We start from the raw sequence: 17,914 nt of genomic DNA, 5'->3' as shown, positions 1-17,914 counted from the left end.
AGAAGAAAAGTCACAACTTCATACCTCAACAATTTTTGTTATAAGCGCACACTTATTTTTATTGTGGAAGTGCATGAAGAACCCCTTTCAAAAGTGGGAGCACACTGTGCTAGGTGCTGCAAAAACACACAGGAAGAAGGTCCTTGCCCAGAAAGCTTACAATTGAAATAGATAAGAGACAATAATAGACAAATGACATTAATACAAAAGGTTGAAGGTGTATTTGTTGTGAGTGACTTCTTTTATATATTTAGTTAGACTGTCTCGGTCCTTCCCCTACGTCCCCCATACCACATCGTCCAAATGTCCCAGCGAGGCTGCTATACCACTAATGCCGCAACACGTCATCTTTCCATCCTGCCCACCCAGTGAAAGTCTAATCCATGCCTGCTTGGTGTGGCACTCTGTCCCCCTCTAGTGGCAGCTCGACCAGCTAGAAACTAATGAGCCTGCTATAGACTTGGCTAAAAGACACGTGTGTTTCAGCTCATGCAACAGCAGCTCATACATTAAGCTCCAGAGGTCCCGGGTTTGATCCCAGCCACCGCTGACCAGGATCTGTCAGTGTTACAAACGCAGCTATAAAGGAGAACAGGTGGGTGGTTGAGAAATAAACATAGCCAATATGATGGTCATTATGTTAGTGAAGGTGTCTAAAGGCCATGGTCTTTCTTGCTCCTACAGCCAACATTACTCCTGCTGCTTCTCCCCACCACTGAGGGATGTGTATATTGGATGGCAGCTCCTACCTCACGGCTTGCTGCGGGCAGGGGCGGCTCTAGGAATTGCGCCGCCCCAAGCAGGGCGGCACGCAGTGGGGGGCGCTCTGGCAGTCGCCGGTCCTGCGGTTCCGGTGGACCTCCTGCAGACGTGCCTGTGGAGGGTCCGCTGGTCCCGCGGCTCCGGTGGACCTCCCGCAGGCATGCCTGCGGATGCGCCACCGAAGCCGTGGGACCAGCAAACCCTCCGCAGGCATGTCTGCGGGAGGTCCACCAGAGCCGCCTGCCGCCCTCCCATGGCACGCTTGGCGCGCTGGGGTCTGGAGCCGGCCCTGGCTGCGGGTCAGGGGAGAAAGGTAGAATGGCCTCTCTTGCCTTTGCAAAACATAGATCTTGAAAGCATGTGGTGACAGAATTCAATGTACAGGATATTAAAGTAGACTAATAATAGCCTTGACATGTACAGTACATAGTAATTTTCTTCTATAGGTTGCAAAGAGCTTTACAAAGGTGGCCAAGCATTAAACACTTTACAAATGAGGTATCTGATGTATGGAGAGTTTGAGTGTCTTATCCAAGATGGCCTAGTGAGTCAGTGACCGTGAGGAATACAGCAAAGGTCTCCTGAATCCCAGTCCTGTGTTCACTGAATCTAGCCAGCAGTGTCCAAACCAGCAGGCAGAGCCAACTGGCCATGGTGCTGGCTATGCCTCATTTCCAGCTGCTTTTACAGGCATCCAGACTTTTCATTGCAAAGAAGAACCTTGGCACTGCTGGAAGCTAATGGACAGAAGGGGCAGGGTAGCTGCCTCTCTTAGGTGGAGCTTGAGCTGAGGTACAGCAGAAACAGCAGTTGCATAGATTGGGATGAGAGCAGCACCTCACAGGAAGGAGAGGCGTGACCAGCAGGGTGGCTGGTGGAGAGGTATGGCAGGCTACCAGCAGGGCGGCTGGCGGAGAGGCAAGCAGCCAGCAGAGAAGCTGGTGGAGAGGGCCAGAGCAAAGCCCCGCAGAGGCGTGGCAATCAGCCGTTGGGGCGACGAGTGAGTGCTCGAGCAGTGTAGCATGTAAGGTGCCTCTTTACCCCCCTGCCTTCCACACAGAGTGGGAGGAGAACTCTGCAGATGAACCTCTGAACTCTGGGGCTGCACTGGCCAAGGACAGCAACTGTGAGAGGGGTGCAGAGAAGGGATGGGCACACTAAAGGGACTTCTGGGTTGCTGGACTTAAGACCCTGAGGGGAAAAGGACACAGCCCAACTTACTTGGGGATTGGTCTTTTGCTCATGATTTGTGTTTATGAACCCTAGTTGTGATGTTTTCCTAAATTAATGCTGAGTTAATTCCCTCCTTTTATTAAAAGTTTTTGCTACACTCAGACTCTGTGCTTGTGAGAGGGGAAGTATTGCCTCTTAGAGGCGCCCAAGGGTGGTGTTTAATTGTCCCAGGTTACTATGGGGGGGGAGGGAGGAGGCTTGAGCAAGTTTTGTGTTGTGTTGAAAAGGAATCCCTAGATACTGAACCCAGCCCTTGTTGCTGCTGGCTCCATCTGGCAGAAGGGTTACATGTGTATATTGCCATTGGCAGCAGGAGCTGAAAGGGGGGAATGGAGAACCTGCCTCTCCATTTTGGAGCAGCAGCAGTAAAGAGCACTGTTGAATGCACTGCCTCCATGCCTGAAGGCTTGTCTATATGGTGCTTTCATCCATACCAGCGAGATGTGAATTCTAGTGCATGCTAGTGTATTATTCACTAACTGGCCTATGTGGACCATGCTGGCGCACACTAACAGTTTTCTGGTGAGCAGGGCCAGGGGGATAGGAGATGGGGATATGGGGGGAAGGAGGTGGGGGGGGGGAGAAGCAGTGGAGAAGGAAAAGGGATGGGATGGGGCAGGGGGAAGAGCAGGGGAATGGGGCAGGTAGAGGCATATGTGGGATGGGGGAGGAGCGGGTGAAGTGGGGAGAGGGAAGGGGATGAGATGGGGAGAGAAAGGGGATAGAGAAGTGGGGAAGGGATGGGGGAGAGAAGAGGATAGAGGAATGGGGGGGGGGAGCAGGAGCCCTGCATGCAGCATCCCCTGAGCAGCAGCAGCTGGTGCTCCCCTGTTAAGCCAGCCCATCCCCTCCCAGCACCGGCAGCTCACCTTCAGCGGTACCCCTGCCACAGGTACCCCCTCCAGTGCTCTCCAAATACCCCCCAGCACCCCTAGGTATCCCTCCCAGTACAGACACCCCTCCAGCACCCCCAAAGAACCCCTCCAGCACCCCCAGGTATCCCTCCCAGTACACACATCCCTCCAGTGTTCTCCAAATACACCCTCAAGTACCCCCACACGAAATATGGTAACTCTAGGCGTTGCTCTATTCTTACAGCCTTGGTTTTGGCAGCTGGCGGGAGCGAGTCTGCCCTGCCAGCAGTCGTCTGCCCCCAGCTCTGGGCCAGAGTCGCATGGCTGAGCCCAAAGCTCTGGCTGTGAGACCGCAATCCTGGCAGCCATGGGGCTGAGGCAGGGGAGCAAGGGCCGGTTCTGCTCTGTGAGCAGGGAGGGTGGGGAGAGTGACCCGGCTGCAGTGGCAGGTCCGTCGGCAGTGAGCAGAGTGTGACCGGGCTGCTGAGAGGCAGGTGCCCCAGAGGAATGAGTCCTCCAGGGAATGGGGAGCATCTCATGGCAGCCAGGCTCCATGGGCAGGGGTCAGCTCCAGAGGGTGTTGCCAGCCAGTGCTCAGCTTCTTCAGGAAAGAGGCAAAGTGTGTCAGGCACAGCTTGGAGCTGTGCCACCCACCCTGCTTGGGGAGTGTCCATCTGTGCAGAGGTGGCCTGGCTTGGGGAGCAGGACAGGGAGGGCTGCTGGGAAGCCAACCAGTGTCCCGGCTCCCACAGCGTGGAGAGCCCGGGATCTGAGTGGGCTGGGGGCTCCTACCAGCTTCCGATCTGCTGGCTCCTGGCAGGAGGCAACCATTTTCAAACTGGGGGGGGCATGCCCCTAGGAAGGTGTGCCCCATAGTGTGAAAACCTCTGTGCTAAATAGGAGGCAGAAAACTGGGCGGGGGCCATGTGACCCCACATGCTCCCCCTATGCGTCACCTCTAAGGGGTGCAAATATGGCTGCTCGCCCTGGGCACTAAAATGCTTAATTACGGCTCTGCCCCCTAGTTACCAACCATGACACTTCGCAGGCCCAATGGGTGTGGCACCTGAAAGCGCTTCCCTTAGGAACGTGTGGACAGGAGCAATATGCAGTGACACAGAGAGCAGCTTCTCTGAAACAAAGTATGATTTATTCACACTCCGAAGTGTATTTAAAACCAGAAACTTCCCCCTGCTTGGCATTCGCCTCAAGCCCCTTGGTAGACATGACTTAGCCTTGGTGCCACCCTATTTTCTTGGGGACCAAGTTACAGCCTGCTTGCAGCAGACCCAGGCTTTCAGGGTTTGACTACACAGCAAAAAAAAAACCCCGTAGCTGGTCTGTGCCAGCCGACTTGGTTTGTGGGGCTCAGGCTGAGGAGCTGTTCATTGCTGTGCAGACGTCCGGGCTCAGGCTGGAGCCTGAGCTCTGGGACCCTTTCACCTCACAGGGACCTAGAGCAGGAGCGGTGAAAACTTCCTAAAAGTCCAAACTGTTGCCCCGCCCCTTCCCCTTCAGGTCCCACCCCCACTTACTCCTCTCTGCCCCCTCTTCCCCACCTGTCACTTGCCCTTACAGATGGTAAAAAGTGGTGGGGCCATGATACAGCACCCCTGCACTAGAGCCTGGGCATCCTACACAGCAATGAAACAGCCCTGCAAGCTGAGCCCTGCAAGCCCGAGTCAGCTGGCACAGGCCAGACATGGGTGTCTAGTTGCTGTGTAGACATACATTTGGACTGACAGCGGGTCTCTTGTATCCCTATCAGTACTCACCAATGCTCCCTGAGCAGCTTCTCTCAACTCATTCAACCCCCTAGGCTGGGGTCCTGTAATGGTTTAATATACTAAACTGTTCCAACCTAAATGGGGCCAGGTTGGAGGTATTCCACAATTAACAGCTTCCCTATTTTTTCCTCAAGGATTCTCATCTGTGTCATTGTTTTACTTTCCTTGCTTGGTTCCTGTAACAATCCCTTTGATCCATCTCCATAGCAAGTAACCCATCATAAACAAACACACTGATAGATATTCACCATATTCATTAAAATAGTACAGCTATTTCCCAGTTTGCCACATATGACAATAACAGGATTTTGGCCATACTGTAGGGTGAAACTGCAGTAATAAATCTAGTTCCTCTGTATGTTACTGTATTGACACAGCTATTGCTAGTTCTGGTAGATTTGTGTTTGCAATATTCATAGATAGTGATGTGATTTCCTTGTTAGATTCCTTTATACTAGAAAAACATGAGGGTTTTATTTACAATTGTGGCATCTTAATAAACCTGAATTTTATTATCACAAAGCTCAGTAATGCTGTTGGGACAAATCTTGAAGTCCTTTCTCTAGCAAAAGTCTTACCAAAATCAGTGGGAGTTTTGCCTGAATGAGGACTGATTAAAAATGGAGGGCCTCGGGATGTGTCCCAGTTAGGAACCCCACGGTCTCTGATGTTAGAATATCATTTTGGCTGGGTTTTTCTTCCTTTGAGTACCTTGTTACCAGACTTAGTTAACAAAGTTCTATCTGCAGAGACAAAGTCTGCTCTCATTAGACATTTATAACCCTGTAGAAGATTGAGGGCAGAATCTGATGAAACATGGTTGCACAAATAATTGAAGAGATACTCTATTCCTGGTGGTGATCCCTGAGCTAGAAAAAAAGCAGCTTGACATTCAGGTCCCAGGTTGACCTTGCAAGGCTGACAGTAAATCCATCATTATCTGTGTAAACTGGGCATGGTTAGTATAGAAATCACTGAGAAGTGATAAATGTGGAACTCTGCCAGGCCATTTTTTACAGTCTGTTTTTGGAAGAGAACTGGATTTTCAGCCTGGATGCAGCGGGGAAGAGTTAAGACTGAGCACAGGAATGCAAAGGAACAGAGGTGTCTTGTGAGGACAAAGCTGATAGCAAAATTTACATTTAGCAGGAAAATGGCTTCTTTTTAATGTTAATTTTAAAAAAATCATTACTACTTTAACAAACAAAGAAAGGAAGTTTAAAAAAAAGTGTAAAATGACAGAATCCTCTGTTCTAGGTGGTCAACAGCCATTGTCACTGGAGCCTCTTTGATATGTTTGAAAAGCGGTTCAGTACAAACGTGTTGTAGTTCCAGTTCATGGCATCAAGCCATCATAGCACCAATCATCAGGCAAAATCCCATTCAAATTGTCTGTTTAGAAAACCTATCAGCACTTCCATCACAAATTCATTTTTGCAAAAATATATAACTTGGCATAAACGTGCAGAGGCCTGAAACTTATTCTAGAAGTCTTGGCCCAACAGTACATTGCTCTTACAAGTTTAAAATAAATGTGTCTGTTCTTATGAGGAGATTGTCTATATCTATTATATTTTAAAATTAGCCAAATGGAAAATAACATTTTATATATATATTTACACTTGCTAGTTTAAAATGTTATTTTCCATTTGGCCAATTTTAAATTTCCGTTTAAATAATGAATCTGGCTGGTGATTAGTGCACAAATATTTGTTTTATGACTTCTTTTGGTTTTTGGAAAAGGAAAATTATGAACACTACCATGAGGTAAATTTCTACTGAATCACACAGTGCATAAAACAAAGAAAATGTAGTGCTGGATTGCCAACCCCAAAGACTGCTACCATCATTTCCCCCAAAGAACAGGTGCAGGTCCCTCCCTGAATCGGAGGGGTCACCTATAGCAGGATAAAATAGTCCAGGCTCTCTGCCCGTTTAGTCCTTTGCCTCTGTTGAGATGGCCAACAAGGTTGCCAGTGTTTGATGGTGGTTGTCATGAGATGGACACCAGCCCATTCGGAAATTAACTGAGTTGACCAACTCATTTCACGTGTAGTTGGTCACAGAGCAAACATATAGCTTTCAGTCACTACTGATCTGGGCTGGATACAAACCTGAGGTGATTTAGAAGTTAGGGGCTTTGTATTTCATTGCCAAGCTCTTGAGTCACCCAGACCTTCAAACACAGACAATTACTAACAGGGAAGCCTGCCGCAGCCACCCTCTCTCTTGAATCTAGTCTCTGTGTTTCACTTCCTTTTCACTTGTAAGTGGTAATTGTTTCTGCAGAGTATTGCTTCAACAATCTTTCTCCAGCTGAGAAGGAAGAATTCATTACTAAGTGTTTCTCCCACCAACACCGCCTTCTTTTGACACAACCTGCTCATTTCTGCACTCCCAGACCCTGACCTGCAGATTTGAACCTGCAGAGCCTTGAAGAGCTGAAAACAGCAATAGGAAGTGGAGCTAGAGCAATAAGGAAGGCTCAGTTCACCTCACAAAAAACCAGAATAACCACAAGACAAAGAAGACAAAAGGGAACAATGAGAGGGAAGTGGGTTACATCTGTGTTGTTACAACTCCATTTTGCATCAGTTTTGCAATATGTTCCTTGAGATGACACTTGCTGTCCTCATCCTCAGGATTCAGGAAAGCCTCCTGGTTCACAAAAGGAGGATGGAGGAGTGACTAGGGTACTAGCCTGGGACATAGAAGAGCTGGGTTTAATTCCCTGCTCTGCTACAGTTGTCCTGTGTGACCTTGGGCAAATCACATAGTCTCGCTCCATTCCCTATTTGTGAAATGGTGATAACAATACTTCTCTCTCTCACAGGCAGAGATGACTGATACTTGCTGATAGGGGGGTGCAATTTAAAGGTTCACCCCCCCACACACACAGTTTGAGTCATGCCCCTGCCTCTTACCCTCAGTGACCTCAGCTTGCAGCTGTTTGCTGCTGCCTTTCTCTCTAAAACTTTGTTCTGCACCATTAGTGCCAGACAACAGAACTTCACTAGGGCTTTCCTGTTGTCCCCTATTGGGCCCTACGCAGCCTCCAAACCTTTCTCAGCTCCTGGAGTTAACAGTTGTTTCAGAAGGTGAGTCTCATGCCCCTTCATTTTCCCATCTTGCCACAGCACCGGTGGAAACAGATAGACAGGACTTCATTGTGATAATGTCCTTTGTACTTCTGGAATTTAAGTGCTCAGGGTTCGATAAATGTGATAAATGGCAGAATAGTGGGTTGCTGGATGGTGATATTCATAAGTAGGGCTACGATTTTGTCACCCAGGTCATGGAGATTGCGGATTGACTAATATCTGTGAAACCAAGCGGATTTGCAACCTGGCATACGGGCTTGCAGTGCCACACAGGTTTGGCCCATCTGCCCCGCCATCTGCTGGGAGCAGATAGGCCAAACCTAAGTGGTGGTGTGACCATATGTGCCAGGTTGCAATGCCCAGAGCAGAGAGCCAGGCTCAGGACACACACACCCATGCCCTTTCAGCACCTTCTGGCCACTGGAGTGAAACTGTGGTGAAAAAATGTCAACAAGTGCAAGCAAGGTGGGAAATATTTGGTGACCTTTCTGTGACTTATCTATTTTTTCCTGCACCTTTGATATGAAATTTACTAAAAATTTCCATGCCAGAATTGTAGCCTTATCCATTAGTAATGTAGGAACTCAAGTGAGATACATCTGATTTTTACTACAGTCCAGTAGAGGAGTTTGACTTTGCTTTGTTCGCTGCAAACTGCCAATCAGAAGCATGCCATCTACATTATACTGAAATTCTAGCTTCCTACAAGGGAAGGTGTGCAAATTTAAATTAAAAAAAAAAAAGTTAAAATTCAGTAGTTAGAATTCAGTATCAGTCTTAAAGGGAAAGTTCTAATCTGAACTCCAGGTGTGTGTGTGTGTGTGTGTATGTATTAAATGGTTAGAAGTAGTTTCAGACTTTATCTCTGCCCCCCTTGTATGCACATGACAATATGGTTTGGAAAATCATATTTTCCTATTTTTAAAAAATCCTTTACTCTCCCCTGTTGCCATCTGAAAGAACAACACAGGGAACAGGGAAAACTGACCATAAGGAGAAATATGTAAAATTGATTACACTTAAAATGCTGTCAAAGGCACAAAGTAAACAAACTGAAAAAAATAGAGGAAAAATACTTTTTCGTCTAATCACTTTCAGTTTTAGTAATCTTAGGTAATAATTGTAACTGTAATCAGCCAATCAATTTCCAATAGAAGTGTGGTTTGTATTTTTATTTATTTTTTTTAATTCACAGTATCCCTTTAAAATATATATTGTTTAACTTTTGTTCCTTCCATGTTTATGTAGAGAAATAGTCTATAGAAAATATGTAAAGTTGGTCACACAACTTTTTTTTTAAAGTAGGGACTATATATAATATGCAGTCAAACTTCCTAAAACTAATCAGTCTTGCATGATGAACTGACATTGTTGAAATCACCCTAGATTTATCATCAAACTGAACTCACCAGGATACAAACCTAAAGATAAAACATTACAGCCAGTAATAATTCATCTAATGTAAAAACAACTGTCTGAGGCAGTTCAGATACTACTAACTTCTGATTAGACTTTTTTCATTTAGCTACAAAGAAGAAAGAATGGTAGAGAAAAATATGAACATTTTGTACTGTTTCACACCTATGCAAGCTCAGTGCCGTTTAAAATACACCTCTACCCCGATAGAACGTGACCTGATATAACACAAATTAGGATATAATACGGTCAAGCAGCAGGGAGCCCCGGGCCCTTTAAAGCACCACCTGAGCCCTGCTGCTTTACCGCATTATATCCAAATTCGTGGGGAGCCTCAGGCCTTTTAAATCCCCGCCTGAGCCCCGCTGCCTGAGCTCCAGCGGTGATTTAAAGGGACCAAGGCTCTCCACAGCAGCTGGAGCATCGGGTCCTTTAAATCCCCGCTGGGGCTCTGGCAGCCAGGCTCGGGCAGTGATTTAAAGGGCCAGAGGCTCCAGCCGCTGCGGGGAGCCCTGGGCCCTTTAAATCCCCACCCAAGCCCTGCTGCTGAAGCTCTAGCAGTGATTTAAAGGGCCTGGGGCTCCCTGCAGTGGCTGGAGCACCGGGCCCTTTAAATTACCATTGGGGAAGCTGGTCCAGTCCGGCACGGTGTACCGGCTCTTGCTAGTGTGCCGTTCCGGACCAAACCCGATATAATGCAGTCTCACCTATAAGGCGGTGAGATTTTTTGGCTCCTAAGGACCGCATTATATCAGGAAAAGGGTGAAATCCTGTTCTCATTGATGGGAGATTTAGGCAAAATTCTCAATGATTTCAATGGGACCAGGATTTCACCCAAACTATGTCTCTGTTTAATTTTTTTCCTTATAAAACAGCCCTTTTGAGTTTCTATATTGAACAACTCTTTTAATGGATTTACTCTCACCATACCTCTTGCCAGCTGCTGTCAAAGGTTTGCCTTGTTCTGATTAGTTGGATATTTGGAAGGGAAAAACAAAGTTATTCATCCATTAGTCATATTTTTCAAATGCTAGTTATTAACAAAGAATTATTGTTAAGGCTGCTTTTAAAATGGATTAAGTTTTGGTTTCTCTCTTTCTCTCTCTGTATATACAAATTTCACTTTTAAAATCAAATGCAATGAAAAGCACTAAATTCCCTTTTAAAATATCTCTGTATCACACTGGCAAAGTGTTTTTTCCCCCAAAGTAACATAAAATCTAAAGTCATCTTTGGGCCGGACACTTATAGAAAGCATCTGTAAAATTAAACTTCCAGTTCTTCATTGTGGATCCTTGCACTACTTGCTTGTTAAGGGCAAATAAAAAGCTCAAGAAAGCGTCAGTATGCAAAGCTGATGACATATTAACAATAATTGCCTAGCAAGAACGATTGTTTTATTTCTCCCTGTTTCTGCCTAGAGGTGAGAGCCAGGAACTGGGAATTTGAAGCTCAGGGCAAGACACTAGTGTGATGGAAGGAAGTGGAGCTGTTCTTTAGTATGAATACTGTATTGTAACTTGGTTACTGGGATGTTTACTGTAGGATTATGTTGATTTAGTTTTTGTTGGAAAAAACCCCGCAGGAAGTCAACTGAAATATTCCTATGGACTTCAGTGGGCTTTGGATCAGGCCCTAAGTGGCCTGATCTTCAGAAGTGCTGAGAATTTACAATGCTGATGAAATACCTGGGAGCTGTGGATGCTTGGAACATTGAAAATCAGCCTACATTAATTTCAGTCCCTCAATAATAGTGTGGTAAATAACCTTGGGGCACAAAACTCGTAAGTGTTGGCTTTTATCCCTAGATGTACAGTCTGGATCATAATTCTTGCTCGTCCATGTAAAGCATTTGAGATCCTTGGTTGAAAGGTCCTCTCAATAAAAGCATTATTCTATATAAAACCGGGAGTATGTAAATTAAAATACACGCAATCTACTATACACCTATGCAAACAATCTTATTTTTCCAAAGAGGTTTCCTTGTATAGACTTCACTTGAAAATCAGCACTGTCATGAGATCAGGATAAAGATAATTGAATGTAACATTAAATTGATAACTGATGTTTGGCAGGTATTGCTAATGCTATTTCACTCGTTAGTTATGAAGAATTCCTGCTTGACACTGAGTAACACAGGAGTGTTTTTTCAATTTCTTCTTTTGCACAGTTGCCATAATCCATAAGTAATTGTTTAAACATGTAATCAGCATCATCTGTCATTTGCCCCAGGCCATTAGGAAATGGTGTCAAGGAGAAAAAGCTGAACAGCGATATCTTTCTTCTTTGGATTTTGTATCCAGTTTCCAAATATTCATCAGCAAAGGAGAAGATGCTGACAGAGAAAAATGTATCAAGAGCTTTCTGCCTAAAGTCATTCCATTTCCTATTCCAGTGCAGAAAAGTGGCTATACTTACAGATGGGTGTATTCTTTCACAACATGAAAACATGACACTATATTATTAGTGCTGAAATGTAAAAAGCAGCTGTTATTTAGCACCTGGCTCCCACCAGCAGGCTGACAACTCAGAGAAATGAAAATGGTACATGTACATTGTTAGACAGCAAGAAACAAACAGGCTACTCAATATCCACTCCCTGTAAGAGGGAAGCATCTAGCTCACCATCTATACATAGAATGCTGACAATCTACTTCCCCTCTGGGGGCGAGGAGGAATGACAGTAAACAAACTTTTATTTGCTCTTACCTTGCTGCAACCTGGTGATGCTTCCGCTGTCTAGTCTGAGAATGAGAGAACAGGAACTAGTGCAGTGGCTTATTGCTGCATTGGATTACTCAAACTATGTATTTAGTAATTAGACAGTCAGGCGTTTGTTAGCTAAATGAGCTATAAATACACTATCTACAGGAGATAAGAACCACAACACCTCCATGCAGCCAGCCTTTTAAGGCAACGTAATTACAGTAGCACAGGAGCTGTAATGGAAAGGAACCGCCTTGCTCTTAGCAACCCCCATCCCTTTGTTCTCTTTAATTTGGGGCCAGCTGAGCTTTATATATACTTACCCATCTGTGTAAAGTGCTTTGAGATCCTCAGGATATTACACTACTTAACTATTAGTGTTTTATTATAAATATCTGAACAATAAAAAAGCATCATTTTCAAGTAAGTTTTATTTATCACATGAGATGTTAGGCACTTAGGAAGTTTCTATTAGTCTATGAATATAACAGAATCTCAGTTCCTTTAAGTAATCTAGCTAGGGTATATGGCCCCACGGCCATAGAATCTGAGCACCTCACAGTCTATAATAGATTTACCTTCATAACCCCTCTGTAGGTAGGAAACTGCTATAAGCCCCACTTTATAAATGGGAAACTGAGATCAAGTTAATATGCAGTTAGCATGCAGGCAAGTTAGTATGCAGCAGCTGGGGTGTAAATCTACAGCGCACTAGCCTGCTGTGAACTAACTGGCCGTGTGGCCGCCACTCTCATGCACTAAAAGTCCATAGTGCACAGCAGCTCTAAGCACACTACGATCAGGAATTAGGATCGACATGGACAGTTAGTATGCAGCAGGCTAGTACACAGTGCACTGTAGATTTATATCTTAGCTTGCCAGGTACTAACAACTCTCTGTATAAACAAGCCTGAAGTGACTTGCTCAAGGTCACACAGTAAGTCTGTGCCAGAACTGAACCAAATCCCAGCTAGCTCCCTAACCACTGGATTATCCTTCCTTTCTAATGAAGTTGTTACATCAGTTTAAAGAAATATCATGCATTTAGGGAACTAAAGACCTATTGTATAAATCACAGAGATTAGAGATGGAAACCATTAGCTAGGCCTTAGTCATGTGCTGAGAACTATGTGGGCAAAGCCCTGAGCCTGTTCAGAGCTTCGTTGACTTCAGTAAGGGCTCTGTACAGGTGCCGGGATCTCCCCATGCAGTTCTCAGGGCAGGCCGGGCACTACAGCCCATCCCGTTGCCAATGCAATATACCTACATCACTGTGATGATAGAACAGTTGCCCCAGAGTTCATAGATTCCAAGGCCAGAAGGGATCATTGTGATCATCTAGTCTAGTCTAATGCAGAGCTTTTAGGAAAAATACATCCCATCTTGATTTAAAAATTATCAGTGATGGAAAATCTACCACAACCCTTAGTAAATTGTTCTGAAGATTAATTACTCTCACCATTAAAAATGTATGCCTCAGTTCAAGTCTGAATTTGTCTAGCTTCAACTTCCAGCCACTGGATCATGTTGTACCTTTCTCTGCTAATTTCAAAAGCACATTATTCAATATTTGTTCCCCATGTAGGTACTTACAGACTGTAATCAAGTCACCCCTTAACCTTCTCTTTCTTAAGCTAAAAAGATGGAGCTCCTTGAGTCTATCACATGTTTTCTAATCCTTTAATCATTCTTGTGGCTTGTCCCTTAACCCCTTCCAATTAATCAACAACCTTCTTGAGTTGTGGGCACCAGAACTGGGCACAATATTCAAGCAGCAGTTGCCAAATACAGAAGTAAAATAACCTCTCTACTCCTACACAAGATTGTCCTGTTTATGCATCCTAGGATCACATTAGCTCTTTTGGCCACAGAGTCACACTGGCAGCTCCTGTTCAGCTGATTATCCACCCCCGCAAATCTTTTTCAGAGTCACTGCTTCCCAGGATAGAGTCCCTCATCCTGTAAGTATGGCCTACATTCTTGGTTCTTAGTTATATATATTTACATTTAGCCGTATTAAAACACATATTGTTTGCTTGCACCCAGTTTACCAAGCAATCCAAATTGTTCTGAATCAGTGATCTGTTCTCGTCGTGATTTACCACTCTCCCAATTTTTGGGTCATCTGCAAATTTTATCAGTGATGATTTTATGTTTTCTTCAGATCATTGATAATAATGTTAAATAGCATAGGGCCAAGAACCCATTCCTGTGGAACCCCACTGGAAACGCACCCACTCGATGACGATTCCCCATTTACAACTACATTTTGAGACCAAAGTTGAAGTTAGCCAGGGCCAGCTCCAGGCACCAGCAAAGGAAGCAGGGGCGGCCAAAGGAAAGGGGTCTTCAGTGGCAGTTTGGTGGCAGGTCCCTCAGTCCCTCTCGGAGGGAATGAAGCAGCTGCGGTGAAGCGACTGCGGTAGAGCTGCCACCGAAGCACCGCCGATCGTGGTTTTATCTTTTTTTTTTTTTTGGCTTCGTTGCTTGGGGCGGCAAAAAAACTGGAGCCGGCTCTGAAGTTAGCTTCCCATATTCAGCCTGATTTTGAAATCTCACCATAACTTCCAGTCACAGGATGACACTGGCCCTTTAAGAGGGAAGAGGCCAATGTCCCGGACTAGTAAACTGACCCGAATTGGTCTTAAATGAGGGCACATGAGCCGTTGAGGGGCGAGATCAGCATGTGAGAGCTGCCAGAGACCAGAAGACTGTAGGCAGTCCTGAAGGAAGCTGTAAGTGTGGGGGAAGGCAGGAGAACAATAAGAGGGATTGCCTGCTGACCTCCACAAGCCAGAGATCCAGGGCCTGTCAGCTGGTGAGGGCAGAAGGCAGCAGAGTGAGTTGCCTGCTGACTTTGAAGCCAAAGCAGAGGGCTGAAGGGCTTGTCTGCTGATGTCTCCATACCGGATTTGGGTGGAGCCAGGGAGCAGTGGAAAGGACTGTCTGTTGGCCCATCTGAGACAAAAGGTTAATGGAACAGGAGGGGAGTGATGGATGGTCTCTGGGAAGGAGGCACTCTCAGCAGAGAGGGGTGGAGGTTCCAGCTGGGAAGAGCAGGGTTTCACTTGGGGTTGGAGTGGCTGTCCTGGCAGAAGGACAGAAGAGGACCAAAGAGGAGCCCAGATGTGGCATGAGACACCAGTATGTGGCACATGAGCATCAAGGGACTAGCTGTCATGGGACTTCCAGGACTACAGGCACTGGGTGTGATAAATAGAGTCTGATTTGGGGCTTTTGTTAGTGAAATAAACTGGCCCAAAGGAGGGGAATTCCTGAGGCACGAGAGCTTGCACGGAGTTACTGGGGACTGCGAAGGAGGGAAACTGAGGTAGATGCACCTGTTCTGCCACTGACTGCCACAAGAGGCTGCTCCAGGAGGAGTCACCCTGTAACATATCCCCCCAAAAGAAACCAGTTTGGGGATTTGATAATATCACAAACCACGTGCCAGGTTTTCTGAAAAGTTGAACCTAAACTGAGTTTTGAGCAAATGGGGGCAAGTTAAGGTTTGGATGGAACTATGCTAGGCGGTATGGTTTTGACCCCAAGCCAATCAGAGCTTGGTATTTTGGGGTTCATTCTAACACAAGAGCTCAAAACAAAATATTCTCTAGCATGCCAAGAAATGCAAATTGTCACATGAATAAAGTTTGCCGGAACTTTCACACAGCTCTGTTTCCTAGGAGTTGTCCATATAAATCCCCCACATTCAGGTATCAAGACAAGGAGCATGATCTGAAAACTTAGATTAGGGATGGGAGAACTATCCCATGGTTTCCTAATGAAAACATTCTTCATCACAGAGTTAGCAGCCTTGTGCCACATGTTACTGTAGCTACTGTGTAAACAGTCCTTTCTCATTTCCCAGAACAATAAACAGTTATGAAAAGCTGTATAAGCATCAAGAATGCAGCAGTTAGGACATGTTTTTGGACAGCTCTGGAAAGCCTCAACCTTTCACATTAGCCAATTTTTTGTTTTAGTTATTCAAAGGTCCCAGCTACACTATAAAAATAAGCTGGATGAAACATGTATGCAGTGTTGTTATAGCCATGTTGGGCCCAGGATATTAAACCTGAAGAAGAGCTCTGTGTAAGCTCAAAAGCTTGTCTCTCTCTCTCCAACAGAAACTTGTCCAATAAAATATATTACCTCATCCATTCTGTCTCTGGTTGTCCCCAACACAGTTTCATCTTTCAGTGTGTTTTCATGATGCCCCTGAATCATGTTAAATTCCCAGGCTTTAGCATGATTTACAGGGCACACTTAGGTCCCATGTACACTACAAGGATGGAACCATACTAGCGAGAAGCATGCTGTAATTTGGTCTCCTAACCCAGTTCATCTGATAGCACAAACAGGACCTAAGGTGCAATGGTAAAATTGCAATACAAACATACCAGTCTCTGTAAAAAATGTAACTCACTCATCTTTTGTCATGACTATTAGTAATAACTGGGGGGAAATATATTTTACTAACCTGTCAAAGTATTTTTCCAACTAGAATTTTGTGGTTGGCACACCACACCTCTGGTTTAAACTGCTTCTGCTTCATTTTGGGGTACATTAACTCCTCACTTAAATTCGTCCTGGTAACGTTGTTACGTTGCTGATCAATTAGGGAACATGCTCATTTAAAGTTGTGCAATGCTCCGTCGTCGTTTGGCAGCCACCTGCTTTGTCCACTGCTTGCAGGAAGAGCAGCTCGTTGCAGTTAGCTGGTGGGGGCTTGGAACCAGGGTGGACCAGCAGCCCCCCTATTAGCTCCCCCTATCAGCTCCCCGATCCCCTAAGTTCCCTGTGCAGCAGCTGCCCAGCAGGCTATCAGTTTGCCGGCAGTTGAGCTGTCCCTCCCCCCACTGCCATGTGCTGCTCCTGCCCTCTGCCTTGGAGCTGCTCCCCGAGACTCCTGCTTGCTGTGTGCGGGGGAGGGAAGGAAGAGGGGGGCTAATATCTGGGTGTCCCACTTCCCCCTGCTCCTGCACCCCATCTCCATAGAGCAGGGGGGAAACAGGACAGGGCTCAGGATGGAGGGAGCTTGTTGGCAGCAGCTGCGGTCTCAGCAAGCTGATCTAATTAACAAGACAGTGTACTTAAAGGGGAAATGCGCATCTCTCTCTCACACATACAGTGTGTGTCTCTGTTTCTGTCTGCAATGCTGTCTCCCCTCTCTCCATTCCTGATGCCTTGTAGCATGTGAGAGTTAACCCTTGAGGGCTCAGCCAATTTCTAGTTCATCATTTAGCAGTAAGACATTCCCTGGGAAATATCCCACTCTTTGACTCCTCCACCTCAACCAAGCTTCACAATCATCATCACTGTGCACCAGGATTAAATTGTGTGTGTGTATATACATATACACATATGTATATGTATATAGTCTTTTGTCTGGTGAAAAAAATTCCCCGGAACCTAGCCCTCTTATTTACATTAAGTCTTATGGGGAAATTGGCTTAGCTTAACATTGTTTCGCTTAAAGTCACATTTTTCAGGAACATAACTACAACATTAAGTGAGGAGCTACTGTATTACATTATGAATCATTAGATAATACTGGAGATAAAAAGGGGCGGTTTGACAGAGTGTTAAAATACCTATATAACCTCAAGGCTCTGGGCCTGATTCTCCTCTCACTGATGCTGATAAAAATGGAGTGACTTCACTGAATAGGAGTGGGAGGAGACTCAGAGCATGTCTTCACTAGCAACATTAAAGCTCTGCTGCAGCAGCACTTTAATGTGGCTGTGTAGTCGCTGCACCAGCGCTCTCCCAGTGCTGTAAAAAAAAAAACCACCTCCACGAGGTGAGTAGTTACCAGCGCTGGTGCACTTTCTGCACTGCCACTTTACAGCACTGAAACTTGCAGCACTCAAAGGGGTGTTTTTTCACACCCCTGAGGGAGAAAGTTGCAGCGCTGTAAAGTGGCAATGTAGACAAAGCCTCAGACTCATGATCTACTTTGCCTCAGTTTAAGTGCAAAATGATCACACGTTAATGATGTAGCAGATGTATCTGAATGTATATTTTTAGGAGGCAAGCACTACAGGAAAAC

The 17,914-nt window shown here is 45.6% G+C and overlaps 1 protein-coding gene across 2 annotated transcripts in view; it reads right to left on the bottom strand.

Annotated features, from left to right (window-relative positions):
• FHL2 (four and a half LIM domains 2) overlaps positions 1-17,914 on the bottom strand; it is a 73,115-nt gene that overhangs the window by 42,018 nt on the left and 13,183 nt on the right. Inside the window, exon 1 of one of the 2 annotated variants that reach the window (XM_039493009.1) lies at positions 11,863-11,998. The exons of the other annotated variant lie outside the window; for it this stretch is intronic. The gene's annotated coding sequence lies outside the window, so the exon portion shown is untranslated. Of the gene's footprint in view, positions 1-11,862; positions 11,999-17,914 lie in introns of those variants that run through there. 2 annotated transcript variants of the gene reach the window in all.

The sequence above is a fragment of the Mauremys reevesii genome, linkage group 1 (genome assembly GCF_016161935.1).
Source record: "Mauremys reevesii isolate NIE-2019 linkage group 1, ASM1616193v1, whole genome shotgun sequence".
Lineage (NCBI taxonomy): Eukaryota > Metazoa > Chordata > Testudines > Geoemydidae > Mauremys > Mauremys reevesii.
Note: the sequence above shows the minus strand (reverse complement) of the source record. Positions and strands in the feature narration are given on the sequence as shown.